The sequence below is a fragment of the Nicotiana tabacum genome, chromosome 8, assembly GCF_000715075.1.
Source record: "Nicotiana tabacum cultivar K326 chromosome 8, ASM71507v2, whole genome shotgun sequence".
NCBI classification, from domain to species: domain Eukaryota; kingdom Viridiplantae; phylum Streptophyta; class Magnoliopsida; order Solanales; family Solanaceae; genus Nicotiana; species Nicotiana tabacum.
In genome coordinates, this window is record NC_134087.1 from 127,697,268 (window position 1) to 127,713,355 (window position 16,088).

Here is a 16,088-nt window from a genome sequence, read left to right on the forward strand (position 1 = left end):
CGTGCGGTTTGGTTTCTCGATGCTAATTGAATCTCTACTCTGTTCTTTCGCAGAAGACGAGAACACGTGCTTCCTTATCCACCGACCAGCAGCTCGAGCCCTCAGCAATAGCTCCCACGAGGGGCAGAGGGCGAGGCCGAGGTCGAGGCCGTGCTAGAGGCCGAGGCAAGGGTAGAGCTTAGCCTAGGCTAGAAGCACCCGCAACGGAGCCTCAGGTTGATTTTGATGATGAGGTTCTGGCCCCAACAGTCCCAGTGGGCCCAACTCAGGTTCCAGAGGGGTTTATTGCTACCCCAGTTCTTCAGAATGCTCTGGTCCGACTAGTGGGCCTTATGGAGAGTGTCACCCGGGCAGGTTTGCTTCATGTAGCACCATCCATCTCTCAGGCTATAGGAGGAGCCCAAACTCCTGCTACTTGCACTCCAGAGTAGGTAGCTCCCCAGTTCCAGACTCCAGCGGTTCATCCAGTTGGAGCAGTTCAGTCGGGTGTGGTAGCTCAGACCGATGATGGAGTGTTATGTCTGCCGATGCTTTGTGGAGGCTGGATAGGTTCACCAAGCTCTTCACTACTACTTTCAGTAGTGCATCTACTGAGGATCCACAGGATTATCTAGACAGCTGTCATGAGGTTCTCAGGAACATGGGGATAGTTAAGACTAATGGGGTCGATTTTGCTGCATTTCGTTTGTCTGGATCTGCCAAGACCTGATGGAGGGATTTTCGTTTGGCTAGACCAGCCGGATCGCCATCTTTGACTTGGGATTAGTTTACTCAGCTATTTCTGGAGAAGTTTCACCCTATCACTCAGAGAGAGGCCTATCGGAGGCAGTTTGAGCGTCTCCAGTAGTGTTCCATGACTGTTACCTAGTATGAGACCAGATTCATCGACTTGGATCATCATGCTCTTGTCATACTTCCTACCGAGAGAGAGAGGGTGATGAGGTTTATTGACGATCTTATTTAGCCGATTCGTCTTCAGATGGTCAAAGAGGCTGGGAGTGAGATTACCTTTCAGAAGGCGGCCAATGTGGCCAGGAGAGTGGAGATGGTTCTATCGCAGGGAGGTGTTCATGGGTCGGATAAGAGGCCCCGTCATTTAGGCAGATTCAGTGGTGCCTCGTCTAGAGGCAGGGATTCGTATGGTAGAGGCCATCATCCTAGGCCCTTTCAATCAGCTCTTCAGGTTTCTCATGGTGCTTCAGGTAGCCGTTGTCCGCAGATGCAGTATTTTGATCAGTAGCCCTATGGTGCACCACCAGCTCCTATCAGTGCACCGCCGCTTCAGAGTTTTCAGGGTGGTCATTCAGGTCGCCAGAGTTAGTCTCAGTTTCCTCAGCCATAACACTCAGGTGGATGCTATGAGTGTGGTGAGTATGGTCATATTCAAAGGGCTTGTCCGAGGTTGGTGGGTACTTAGTCGCAGCAGCAGGGTTTCCATGCTATGGTCCAGACACTAGGTGTTCCACAGACCGCCCAGCCAGCTAGAGGTGGGGGTAGAGGTGCTAGAGGTGGAGGTAGAGGATTTAGAGGTGGAACTCAGACCGCTAGAGGTGGAGGCCAACCAGCTGTCGGCCGTCTCAGAGATGTAGTCCAGGGTGGTGGGGCACAGCCCCAATGTTATGCTCTTCCATCCAGACCCGAGGCTGAGACTTCAGATGCGGTTATCACAGGTATTGTTCTGGTTTGTGATAGAGATTCTTCAGTGTTATTTGATCTAGGGTCTACATACTCGTATGTGTCATCTTATTTTGCACCGTATCTGGTCATGCCTAGTAATTCATTGAGTATTCCTGTTTATGTGTCTACACCGGTGGGTGATTCTATTATGGTAGATCGAGTCCATCGTTCTTGTATTGTGGTAATTGGGGGTCTTGAGACTCGTGTAGATTTGTTGCTTCTAGACATGGTTGATTTTAATGTTATATTGGGGATGGACTGGTTATCACCTTACCACGCTATCCTGGACTGTCATGCCAAGACTATGACCTTAGCTTTACCGGATTTTCCTCGTTTAGAGTAGAGAGGGACTCCTGGTCATTCTACTCGTAGTGTTATATCTTATGTGAAGGCTCGGCGTATGGTCGAAAAGGGGTGTTTGGCCTATTTGGCATATGTTCGTGATTCTAACACTGAGGTTCCTTCTATTGATTATGTGCCCATTGTTCGTGAGTTTCATGAGGTATTCCCTTCAGACCTGCTGGGTATGTCGCTCGACAGGAATATTGATTTTGCATTGATTTGGCTCCAGGCACTCAGCCCATTTCCATCCCGCCGTATCGTATGGCCCCGCCTGAGTTGAAAGAGTTGAAGGAGCAGTTGCAAGACTTGCTTGAGAAGGGTTTCATTAGACCAAGTGTTTTGCCTTGGGGTGCGCTAGTGTTGTTTGTTAAGAAAAAGGATGGGTCAATGAGAATGTGTATTGATTACCGGCAGTTGAACAAGGTTACAATCAAGAATAAGTATCCATTGCCGAGGATTGATGATTTGTTTGACCAGCTTCAGGGTGCCAAGGTATTTTCAAAGATTGATTTGAGATCGGGCTAGCATCAGTTGAGGATTAGGGCATCCTATGTCCCTAAGACAGCTTTCCACACTCGGTACGAGCATTATGCATTCTTGGTTATGTCATTCGGGTTGATGAATGCTCGACAACTTTTATGGATTTGATGAACCGAGTGTTCAAGCCTTATTTGGACTCATTCGTGATAGTATTCATTGATGATATTTTGATATATTTTCGCAGCCGGGAGGAGCACGAGCAGCATCTTAGAGTGGTTCTTCAGACTCTGAGGGATAGTCAGTTATATGCTAAGTTCTCGAAGTGTAAGTTCTGGTTGAGTTTAGTTGCATTCCTGGGTCATGTTGTATCAGCAGAGGGTATTCAGGTTGATCCGAAGAATATTGAGGCAGTCAAGAACTGGCCTAGACCAGTATGAGCTACACAGATTCGGAGTTTCTTGGGATTGGCGGGCTACTATCGTCAGTTCATGGAGGGGTTCTCATCTATCGCAACCCCGATGACCAGGTTGACCCAAAAGGGTGCCCAGTTCAGATGGTCGAACGAGTGTGAGGCGAGCTTTCAGAAGCTCAAGACAACTCTGACTACGACACTGGTGTTGGTTTTGCCCACAAGCTCAGGGCCTTATATAGTTTATTGTGATGCATCTCGTATTGGGCTTGGTGCAGTGTTGATGCAGGATGGCAAGGTCATTGCCTATGCTTCACGGCAGTTGAAGATTCATGAGAAAAACTATCCGATTCATAATTTGGAGTTGACAGCCGTTGTTCACACGTTGAAGATTTGGAGGCATTATCTGTATAGCGTGGCATGTGAGGTGTCCACGGATCACAAGAGTCTTCAGTATTTGTTCAAGCAAAAGGAGTTGAATTTGAGGTAGGGGAGGTGGTTGGAGTTGTTGAAGGATTATGATATCACCATCTTATATCATCCGGGAAAGTCCAATGTGGTGGCCGATGCTTTGAGTAGGAAGTCAGCCAATATGGGCAATCTTGCTTATACTCCGGTCGGAGAGAGGCCGCTTGCTTTGGATGTCCAGACTTTGGCCAATTAGTTCGTGAGGTTGGACGTTTCTGATCCCATTTGGGTGTTAGCTTGCACGGTCGCTTGTTCTTCTTTATTGGAGCGTATCCGTGATCGGCAGAATGATGATCCTCATTTGTGTGTCCTTAGAGACACGGTGCAGCACGGAGGTTCCAATCAGGTTACCTTAGGTGATGATAGAGTTTTGAGATTGCAGGGTCGAGTTTGTGTGTCTAATGTGGATAGGCTTCAAGAGTTGATTTTAGAGGAGGCCCATAGCTCCCGATACTCTATTCATCCAGGCGCCGCGAAGATGTATCAGGATTTGCGGTAGCATTATTGGTGGCGGAGAATGAAGAAGGATATCGTTGCATATGTGGCTCGGTGTTTGAATTGTCAGCAGGTTAAGTACGAGCATCAGAGGCCCGGTGGTTTATTTCAAAAAAATTGAGATTCCTGAGTGGAAATGGGAGCGTATCACTATAGACTTTGTTGTTGGTCTCCCACGGACTCAGAGGAAGTTCGATGCAGTGTGGGTTATTGTTGATAGGCTGACCAAGTCAGCGCATTTCATTCCTGTGGCAGTCTCCTATTCTTCCGAGAGGTTAGCTGAGATCTATCTCTGGAAGATTGTTCGTCTTCATGGTATGCCCGAATCTATCATTTCGGACTGAGGTACGCAATTTACCTCGCATTTCTGGAGAGCAGTTCAGCGAGAGTTAGGTACATGGGTTGAGTTAAGCACAGTATTTCATCCTCAGATGGACGAGCAGCCCGAGCAGACTATTCAAATTTTGGAGGATATGCTCCGTGCTTGTGTCATCGACTTTGGAGGCTCGTGGGATCAGTTTTTGCCTTTAGCAGAGTTTCCTACAACAACAGCTACCAGTCGAGTATCCAGATGGCTCCTTATGAGGCTTTGTATGGTAGGCGGTGTCGGTCTCCAGTTGGATGGTTTGAGCCGGGAGAGGCTCGATTGTTGGGTACGGATCTAGTTCAGGATGCCTTGGACAAGGTCAGGATCATTCAGGATAGGCTTCGTACAGCGCAGTCTAAGTAAAAGAGTTATGCCGACTGCAAGGTTCGTGATTTAGCATTTATGGTCAGTGAGCGAGTTTTGCTTTGAGTGTCGCCTATGAAAGGCGTGATGAGATTTGGGAAGACGGGCAAGCTTAGCCCTAGGTTCATTGGCCCGTTTGAGATTCTTGATCGAGTGGGAGAGGTGGCTTATAGACCTGCATTGCCGTCAAGCTTGTCAGCCGTGCATCTAGTGTTTTATGTGTCCATGCTTCGAAAATATCACGGCGATCCATCCCACGTGTTAGATTTCAGCACTGTCCAGTTGGACAAGGACTTGTCTTATGAGGAGGAGCCGGTAGCTATCCTAGACCGGCAGGTTCGTCAGTTGAGATCGAAGAGTTTTCCTTCTGTTCGTGTTTAGTGGAGAGGTCAGCCTCCTAAGGCATCGACCTGGGAGTCTGAGTCCGATATGCGGAGCCGTTATCCCCATCTTTTTCCCGACTCAGGTACTCCATTCTTCTGTCCGTTCGAGGACGAACGGTTGTTTTAGAGGTGGAGAATGTGTCATCACTTGTTTTAAAATGAAATTTCTGCATTTCGAGGCTTTAAAAACCTCTTTTAACATCACCTCGATTTACGTGCACAGTCCAGGCGCGTAGCCGGAAAGCCTATATGTGAAAATATGTAAAAAATGATAAATTTTGACTATAAAATGAATTAATTTGACTTCGATCAACGTTTTGGGTAACGGACCTGGATCCGTGATTTGACAGTTCCGGAGGGTCCGTAGGAAAATATGGGACTTGGGCGTATGCCCAGAATCAAATTCCGAGGTCCCAAGCCCAAGAAATGAATTTTTGAAGGAAATTGTTTTCTGAAATGGTTTAAAGGATTTGGAAACGAATTTTGATTAGAACGTGTTGGTATCATACCCGTATTTTGGTTCTGGCATCCAGTATAAGTTTTATATATGATTTAAGATAATTCTGTGGAATTTGGTGAAAAACGATTGTCATTTGACGTGATTCGGACCTAAATTGCAAAAATTGACGTTTTAAGAAGTTTGAGGAAATTCCTTGATTTTGAGGTTTAATTCGTTGTTATTGAGGTTATTTTGGCGATTTGATCGCACGGATAAGTTCGTATGATGTTGTTGAGTTAGTACATATGTTTGGTTAGGAGCCCCGAGGGCTCGGGTGTATTTAGGATGTGTTTCGGAAGGTTTTGGACTTATGAAAAGTTGCAGGTTTTTGTTGTTGAGTGCCCAGGGATTTTTCCCTTCGCGTTCGCGTGGTCCCTCTCGCGAACGCGTAAGGCAAATATCCCAGGTGCCAGATTTCTTATTCGCGAGCGCGAAGCTGGAGTCGCAAATGCGGGGCTAAGGAGGGATACCCTTCGCGAACGCGACACAGCTCACGCGAACGCGATGGCTAGTGAGCCTAGGTAGGGGGTGGGGCATTTTACCTACGCGAACGCGACCTATTGGACGCGAACGCGAGGCTCGACGAGTTTCTCGTCCACGAACGCGCGCCGTCTTCCACGAATGCGAAGGCTTATCAAGCCTAATCCATCGCGAACGCGATGAGTAATTTCGCCCAATTATTTTAAAAGACCAGAACAGTAGCATTACGGGATTTTCACAAAAACTCATAACTTCTTCATCTAGACACCAAATTGGGCGATTTTTGAAAGAGGATTTCACCACCAATTCATAGGTATGTAATCTTAGACTCATTTTCTTCAATTTCTATTAACGTCCATTAAATTTCTAGGCTTAAATTATGTTATTAAGGGTAGAAAATTAGGGATTTGGGTATAGTTAGGGCTTTTTGATTATTTGGGAATTTGCCCTCATTTTGGGGTCGGGTTTCAAAACAAATTATATATTCGGGCTCGTGGGTGAATGTGTGATCGGGTTTTGGTCCGAACCTCGTATTTTGACCAAGCGGGCCTGGGGTCAATTTTGACTTTTTGGGAAGAATGATTAGAAAGCTATAATTAAGCATTGGAATTGGATTGTTTAGCGTTTATTGATGTTATTAAGTCAATTATGTCTAGATACAATTGATTTGGAGCCGAATTCGAAAGGAAAAGCGGTGTTTGAGGATTGAGTTTGTCGTGGAAGTTCGAGGTAAGTGTTCGGTCTAACCTTAGCTTGAGGGATTAGGAGTTGTGTCCTATTTACTATTAGCTTCTTGTTGAGTACGACGTATAGGCATGGTGATGAGTATTTATACGTTGGTATCGAGCATGACCGCGAGTCTTAAATTGGAATTTGCTATGTTCTTAAATGATACTACGAATGCTTTAATTGATGATTCTTGATATTGAGCAAGGATTGAATTTCTTTTCGTGGAAACTTATGACTGAGTATTGGTGTTAGCTGAGATGAGTAGATGTTGGGTTAGGATTGGTTCTAGTTGTTTCTCCCTTGCCGGGACGTAATTACTTTTACTGTTGAATCCCTTGCCGGGATAGTGTAGTTTATTGTTGATCCCTTGCCGAGACTCGTGGTATGGTTGTTATTCAAGGTATATAAATATATGGATCGGGTTGCACACCGCAACAATGATATATATATGGATCGGGTTGCACGTCGCAACAATGATATATATATATATATATATATATATATATATATATATATATATATATGGATCGGGTTGTACGCCGCAACAATGTTATATATGGATCGGGTTGCACGCCGCAATAACATTATATTGGATCGGGTTGCACGCCGCAACAGTGTAAAATGATAAGGGATCGGGTTGCGCGCCGCAACAGTGTTATTATCGTTTTGTAGTAGATTTTGAATTGTTCTCCCCTATTTTCTTAAGTTTCTGCTGGATTTGATATTTTTCCTGTAGCATGTCCCTCCCATTTAAATTGTTTATTCCTATTTATTTTCCGCTATATATTATATAACTGCACAGGTTTATCTGGAGTCTGGTCCTAGCCTCATCACTACCTTATCGGGGTTAGTCCAGGCACTTACCAGCACATGAGGTCGGTTATGTTGATGCTACACTATGCACTATGTGCAGATTCCGGAGCAGCCTTTGGACAGTAGCACTTGGGGAGCCTGCCTTCAGTCCAGCCAGAGATCCCGAGGTAGTCCTGCAGGCGTCCGCAGACCCGGCGTTCTCTTCTAATTTATTATGTACTTTGTTTTCATTAGATTTCGAGATAGATTGTATTTCTTTCAGACATTTGTTGTAGTAATCTTAGTCCGTCCGTGAATATTGTGACAGCAGATTCTAGATAGAGGAGTATATTGACATTGTAGTATTGGCTTGGTTATTTTTAGCTGCTTAAGTCTTCCGCTTGTTCTGTTTATCGTTAATAGTTAAGTGTTGATTACCTGTTAATACAAATTGTTAAAAAGGATTAAAATAAAAGAGTTAGTAATTTCTCCATTTCGCGGCTTGCCTAGCTTCTACGAGTAGGCGCCATCACGACTCACGAGGGTGGAAAATCTGGATCGTGACAAAAGGAGAAGCATCGGGCTGCGAAAATAGGTAAACTACTGCTTGGTCTCGTATTTGACTTTCCAAAACATTTTAAGAACTTTATAATGTTTCCACTACCCATGAGGTTGGGAGCTCAAAATGTTATTTAATAAATCAAAAGTCTCTATTCCACAACTTATATGTCCGTACTCCTCAAGACTGCCATAGGAGGTGGACCCCATGCAAATTCAGAGATAATTGGTCTTAAAGTTTAACTGTAATTGCAAAGAGATCTTTAGAAATATAAATAAAAAATATTGAAAGATCATTACAATATTTTGTTAAATTATTGAAATTATTGGATTGAAAGATTTCTGTGTTATTCAACTTACAAGAAATCATTATAATAACACAAAAGAATTGACGTAAGGATTAATTTATAATGCATGCAGTAAGTAATACTTCAAAGATGTATATAAAATTGTTTCAATTTTAAATCGTTTTTTAACACGTATCAATACGATATCTTATATACAAATGTACAATATAAAAGATACAAGTGTTTTCCTTATTTTCTTGAAGACATAGAACTCATAATTTTTTTAATGCTCTAATATTCAATGAAGAATAGCGTCGATCGAGATGGAGTCGGACCCAAAAAAACACAAAAACAGAAAAGAAGAATAAGTAGAAGAAAGAAATTGGAAAAATAAGGAGGAGGAAAGGGAGGAAGCGGAAGATAAGAACACTGAGATGTGGAAATCTTTAAGTTAATAAGTGGGTTTTACTTTTTGTAGCAAATTTTATATTTTGAATCTGATTATAAAGTTTCCTTTGCTTATTTACATCATCCTGACATCCTCAAATTAGAAATTTACGCATAATTTACAAAACGCCCAAACAACACAATGGCAATCACCAATTCAAAAATTATATATCAAACAAATCAATTCTTGAACTAAGCGATTACCTTGATGGACAAAGCTGATCATTCAGAGCATGCAAAATGTCCCAGGATTCTGACTGTAAAGCACAAGGACAAATTTACTCATTAAACTTTTATTTTGAAGGTGAATTATTAAGCAACTATTACCAAACATTATGAACCATTGAGAAAAGCCCAAAAAATCTAACAACAAAAAAGAAACTCTATCATCCATCCCAAAGAGGGGTTCTTAATATTAGCTGCATTATTAGCTTCAACTGTCTGTTCGGCAACAACTTCACTCGTGCCCAACAGATAGCTCCCGAAACCTCCTGCTCATCCAAAGTAATATAAACAAAAATCAAGTGAGAGTGATTGAATTTGAGATGCTACTATCATTCTTAAGAAGAAATCTAGAAAACATTTACACATCCTTTCAAATAAAGGCATGGAAGAAAAATGGTGAATAATAAGACGTAGAGAGGGGATACAATCTTATGTTTCGCGAAAGCAAGACTACGAAAATTTCTCTCTCGCTGCAGCTCTTTGTCCCTTCCCTCCCCTGATATACCCCTATTATTTCAAAATGCATTTTACAAGTTAAGAAAATAACAAACTATTTGGATATTAGTAGCGGTCGACCATCGTAATGTAAAGATACTAACCACTTAAAATATCATTCTGGCTCATTAGCGGAAACATAAGTGACCAAGAATCATTGCTCATTTCAAATGCAAGTGCAATATTTAATATAAAGAGCTTCACATTTTCGTTCACTCGACTCTCCTGTCTTGAGTAACATTATGAGAAACTTAGCCATGTGGTTCGATTTAAGGCATGCCCCACTTTTTTGGTGGCAGCTAGCTTAGTAAAATCTCTATTCTCAAAATAGAATAACGCTTTGTAATTACAAATGCCAACAATAAGTTTTTTTTAATGTTATCTAATTAAAATTAAAACTAAAGTTAGGCATAAAAATAGCTACAAGAATTGAATAAGATCAATGTAGTAATGCGGCAAAACAAAATTATGCTATTAATATATTAAACTATATTTAACTTTTAGAAGGGAGAAAAAGAAGAAACTATAATTAGCAGTTAGCAATACTCATGACAAGTAGATAGAGTTGACACTTGTCCGAAGAATGTGCTACTGGTTGATGAGATAAATAAGGGACAATTTCGTCAAATCGTTAAAGATTTTATGTAGCAGCTACAGTAAGATTATGGCCTTATTGATGTTAGAATTAATTTATAATGCATGCAGTAAGTAATACTTCAAAGATATATACAAAATTGTTTCAATTTTAAATCGTTTTCTAACACGTATCGATACGATATCTTATATACAAATGTACAATATAAAAGATACAAGTGTTTTCCTTATTTTCTTGAAGACATAGAACTCATAATTTTTTTAATGCTCTAATATTCAAGAATGAAGAATAGCGTCGATGGAGATGGAGTCAGACCCAAAAAAAAAAAAAAAAAGAATAAGTGGAAGAAAGAAATTGGAAAAATAAGGAGGAGGAAAGGGAGGAAGCGGGAGATAAGAACACTGAGATGTGATGCTCAACTAATTTACTTTTTAGGCGTAATGGCTTCCTGGCCACTTAAATTTGTAGAGCTTTTGAAAGCCGATACACGAACTTTGGACTTTCCCAATTGAACACTTCAACTTGACAAAATGGGTAATAATAAACACTTTTTTGACCGTTGACCATGCCTATGTGGAAACACTACAGCTGACATGACTAAACTGTGTGCAAATCACGCTGCCAAGGTGTGTGAATAGTATTGTTTTTACTTAAAAAAATTAGAATTAGAATAAAATATAAATAAAAAAGAAAAATAAAAATGAAAAAGGCAAAAAAAACTTTTCTAGTTTTTTCATCTTCCGCAATGGATTGCAAGACTTTTCTAATTTTTTGAGCAGATTCAATTCCTACAATGGATTGCTGAGAAACTTGGCAAGTGATCTCCATAGGTACTAAGGAAGGGTCTCCCATCAATAAATTCCTTTGAATTGGGCTGGATTGGGGGTTGACATATGGTCGAACAGTGTTCTGAAGGACCTTTTTTAATATTCGACGCGATTGACCCATGTAAAATTGGTTGTGATGGGTTGGGAATACTCACCTGGGGTGCAGAAATGGATTGGCATTGGTTTTGGGATCCAATTATCCCTGGAGCACCATGCCCGGCCAACTGGTGAAGTTCTGAGTTTTCAACTTGATGGTGATGGTTGATTTCTTGAATGGATTGAGCTGAATCTTTGCATAGAGGATCCGTGGGTGTGTAGAAGGGATTCCAAATGAAAATTGGTCTCCAATTAGCCCAGAATTGATAGGGGCATTTCATCGAACACCTTGCTCAACCGGACTGTCTGAGCTTTTGGATTGTAAAATTGGAGGAATTGATTGGTACCCATATGAATTTGGAAGTGTAGGAGCATTCTCCTCATCAAGGCGAACATTTTGGTACCTTTCTTGTCCAATTTGGATACCTGGAACACCTTGCGCGTTCATTTTTGCCTCGCCGGAGTTCTGCTGCTCGTCGGAAGGGACGATTCCCATGGTGGAATTGTCGAACACCTAGTATGTTTTAGGCATTGTTTTTTTTTCCTTTTTGTATTTGTAACTTTTTTTCTTCTGATTTTGTATTTAAAAATGGGACCCACAAATAACACATGACAGGTAATAAATAGCTTAGCATGATGTGTTGTACATGTCAACGCAATTGATATACACGCTCTGGTAGATGTGTTTATTATTACCCATTTTGTCAAGTTAGAGTGCTCAAATGAGAAAATTTAAAGTTCGTGTATTACCTTTCAAAAGCCCTACAAATTTAAGTGGTCAGAAAATCATTACGCCTTACTTTTATACAATAAACAAAAGTTGTATTATGCTGATGATGACCAAGCTGATGAAATGAAAAGTTTCGTGGGGCCCAATCGTTCTAGTAAAGCAAAAGTACTGACATTGTAGTGATGTAACATAACAAAAGCTGACACAACCCAATCAAAAGTAGAGGGTATAATAGTGAAAGCAGGGTAAAGTTCTTTTTTAGCCAATCAAATTCATCTTTTTTAGACTCAAGGGCTCTTACACGCCATCTTTGTTAAAACACAAAATAGGCTGAAATGACAAAAGTATCCTCTGATTAACTTTTAATCACGGGAAGCACAATAAAAAATTGATGGTATATTGTACGCTTTTTTGGGAGCTCAATTTCTTGTAAAAATTTGAGCTTAATTCTTTAGTAATTTAAAGAATTACTAAAGTTATTCCACTACCCAGATCTAGAATCACAATTCACGAACTTCTAAGATTTCATTACAAGTAAATGCAACTGTTTTCGAAATGAAAGAAATAGTAAAATGAAATGTCTAGAAGGGGACTCCATGGTCTGCGGACGCCGACAGATCTACCTTGGGTCTCCTATAGAATGGATCCAGCAGCTAACTTCACGATCAACTTCTTGTTATCTGTAAAATATTTTCAGCCCAAATTTTTCATGAAATATTCAAACCTAAAAATGTGTCACCGCCTACCGCTTATCCAAAATCAAAATTACCGCCAATGATGAGACTGATTCAATCAAGAATTTTCTAAAGCACATGACATATTAAATTTCTTGTGCACAAAGGCTTAGCATGCCATAAAAGATACACTAGAGAAACATAAGATGACAAGAAAGCTCACAACAAATTAGCACACCTAGTATCAGAAATTGTTCCCAATTTATTCTTTTCTTTCTTTCTTTCTTTCTTTCTTTCTTTTTCTTTAACACATCATCGTTCATTTAATTGTTTGTCATCCAAAAATAATATATTCTTTAGCTTAGTGATGTGGGGTGGACGAAAGGAACAAGAAAAGGGAGCTCTTGTTAGGTGTAGTTAAATCTAAAACAATAATAGAAATCTTGAAAAGGCCTAATTCATTCAGGAATTGCCTCGAACACCTAAAGAACAAAGGTGATAGACACTTTAAACTTTCTGTGCAGCAAAGCCTTAGCATTCCATGAAAGATTAAACAGAGAAACAGAAGATAAGAAGAAGAAAACTCACAAAAAATAATAACCCAGAGAGAAAAATTAGCGATAAGATCAGCAACTGCGAGGAGCGAAAAGGTGTGGAACTGGAAAACTGCAATTTCCAGACGTCTGAGCTTTTAAACTATTGCTAGATTGGTTTTTGATACAGAGAACCTGCATCTGCCAAGTTTCTCAAAGAGTTGTCTGCCTGGTACCGATAAGAACAAGAAGAGCAAGAAGTTAGAAGCCAAAGAAGCGGTGATTGCCAGATTTTCTGAAGTGGTCGATATAATTCAAGCGAAGCTAATAAAAATTAGATGGAAAGACAATATTACCCTTGAAGTGTGAGGCAGACATGTCGTCCAGGTAAGAGAATTATTTAAAACCTTTCTCACCATAACAAATTATAATCACAGAAAAAAAATTGTATTCCCAATAAAGAAGCAACCTTTCTGCCAAGTGATCCCTTTATGACTTAAAAGCAAGGTACAAATTCCATTTTTATTTTAATACCAGCCAAGAAATTGCAGACTACATAATGCAAACTTCAATCTCTAAAATTACTATAGATTTAGGTTATAAGAATCAATAGAAACCTCAATTACGACTTCACTTTTTAGCCAAAATTGATCCTTTTACCACTAAGAAAGAAAGGGAAAACATGCAACAAAAAATCACATGTAATACTATCACACTTTTCATTGAAGGAATAAATTGGAAACAGAGAGAAGTCATTATTCATTGTAAGAAGTATGTCCGTCCTTTTTGCATTTATGCAGAATCGATCACTTCATAAATTACGATAATTATTCTTTTGCAGTAAAAACCTTTGATGTGTAAGAAAGATGATGATCACATGAGCATTATTTACAACCATTTTTATATAATTTAGCCTCAGCGAAATGAGAACAAAAACCATTGATATTCCTCAAGAGAAATACAGATAGAGATGAATCACAAACACTTAAAAAATAAAGAAGACAAAAATATGCATAAGAAATTTAATAGAAATGGTAATTCATTGAAGAATTTTCTCAAACACCTAGAGAACAAAAGCCATAACAGAAATGGTAATTCATTAAAGACCAAAATCCATTGATACTCCTCAAGAGAAATATAGATAATAGATAAAGATGAATCAAAGAGATGAGAGAAGAGGTACCCACCAATAAATATGATTGACAGAAGAAAATACACTGAAGTGCAAACTTAAAACAAACTTATTGTTATTGCTTACGACACAATCCACAGTGGTCGAAAGCTATAAAAAAACAACCTCCTGCAGATGGTGTGCAAAAATGAACTGTAAAGCAAATTGATAATTCATAAGTTATCCAAGTGTAAGAAGGAAGCTCTGTATTTGAGAATAAATATAACATCAATTGCCAGTACTCTAGCATTCGTCTTTCACCTCTTTCTTTAGATCTAAATGACCTGCTTATGGATTTCGTGAAGAGTTTTTGAAAAACGCTTCTAGACATTTTATAATGTTTACTTCCATCTCTATTTTCTTATTCCAATTTCAGGCTCCTTTTTAGATCCTTATAGTCTTAATGATAAACGAAATTTAAATCAATCATGAATAAAATTTAACATGATTATAAGCTAAAGTACCATATGAATTGCACGAATAGAAAGAACAACTGGAAAAAAACCTTTTCTGTTCCTTATATTGCTATAGGAAGGAAGTCGTACCCCTACCACTAGAAATTCTTTTAAGTTATAGCTATCTATATCTCACTAGACAAAGGTCAATTTCCTTCGACCTCATAAAAAAATAAAAAAATATAAATAAAGACCACATGTATACCGATATTGTTGATATGGCTCTTCTATTTAGCTGTACATGAGTTTGGATAGATTTTTACGTCTTATTAGCAGAAATTATGATGCGTGGTATGAAATTTAGATTAGACAAAAGTCCGACACTATTAGGAATCAGAATTGATTTTGTGCTTTGGAAAGTCCAGAATATATGATAACGATTATGTTTAAAGAGAGATTCAAATTGAATAAAGAGGGAACTTAAGCTCTTACTTAGGAAAAGTTTAAATGTTATACAAAAGGAGTTGATAGATATGTGTGAATTCGTTCTTTATAATGCATTTACCTTCATTCTATATTTACAATTTTTTGAAGCTTAAAGTTCTTATGTAATTTTCCAGCCGATGAATCAGCTCTCACTGCATGAATAGATCATTGTAGAATTTCACACCCCTTAGCATAATAGTGTCATCTGCAAAAACATCCATAAGGTTAATCATATTATTTTCAAAATCTCAGCTGATCCTCTAGGTATATTCAGGTATCAAAAAAGTAAGTGTAGTAACAACCCAAAGTAATGTCAGTTGTAGATTAAATAACAAAAGTATAAGTAGATCCTTTTTAGTATATCCCACAAATACTCACATTCTAAAACTAGATGTTTTCACTCCAAAATTACCTTCCAACTTTAGGTGCCTTCAAACAGCTCCTACAAAGCCTTCTTCTTTCATAAAGAGATAATAGATAAACATGAATTACTTCAACTTTTCTTACTCTATGTGAAAAAAGCTACAACGAGAATATTATCAGCCGGACAGAGAAACTGCTACTTTATCTGATTCACAAATGAAATAATAGCAACTAAAGGTCAGAGTATTTACAATCAGATTGAGGACTTACTAATTGCTCCATAAGGAGTCACTGACTTGTAGTTAAAGCTGAATGACATAGTGAGGTTATCAAAGTTTAGATGTTGGACAATTAAGTCCCATTGTGTATAAGTTCCATGGTGTATAATTCATTCGGTAATTGAAGTTTGTTATAGTAATATTCACTCTCCAATATTCCTTGTTGTAGACACCGGATTTTTGACCCTCCCCTAGAATTTTCACATTTTTGGCGTGAATATGTGAAATTGGGTCTAGTATAGCTATTTTAACTATTTTTACTTTATTTCGTTGCAAAAAGAAAAAATCACAAAAAATACATATATAAATTTTAGTTTATGTATTTCTCATAAACTTGAAAAATACAAAAATTGTACTTTATTTTGGTACTTTATATAAATTCGAAAATTACAAAAAAATATAATTAATGTTTCGTAGTCATTTTAATTTTGAAAAAAAATACAA

The 16,088-nt window shown here is 39.1% G+C and overlaps 1 long non-coding RNA gene across 1 annotated transcript; it reads right to left on the reverse strand.

Moving 5' to 3' along the window:
* Positions 1–12,080: 12,080 nt before the first annotated feature.
* LOC107814264 (uncharacterized) lies at positions 12,081–13,301 on the reverse strand. Its single transcript, XR_001654516.2, has 2 exons — positions 13,007–13,301; positions 12,081–12,424 (listed from the first exon to the last, which is right to left on the reverse strand). It is a non-coding gene; the product is annotated as an uncharacterized LOC107814264 (long non-coding RNA).
* Between the last annotated feature and the right edge of the window lie 2,787 nt (positions 13,302–16,088).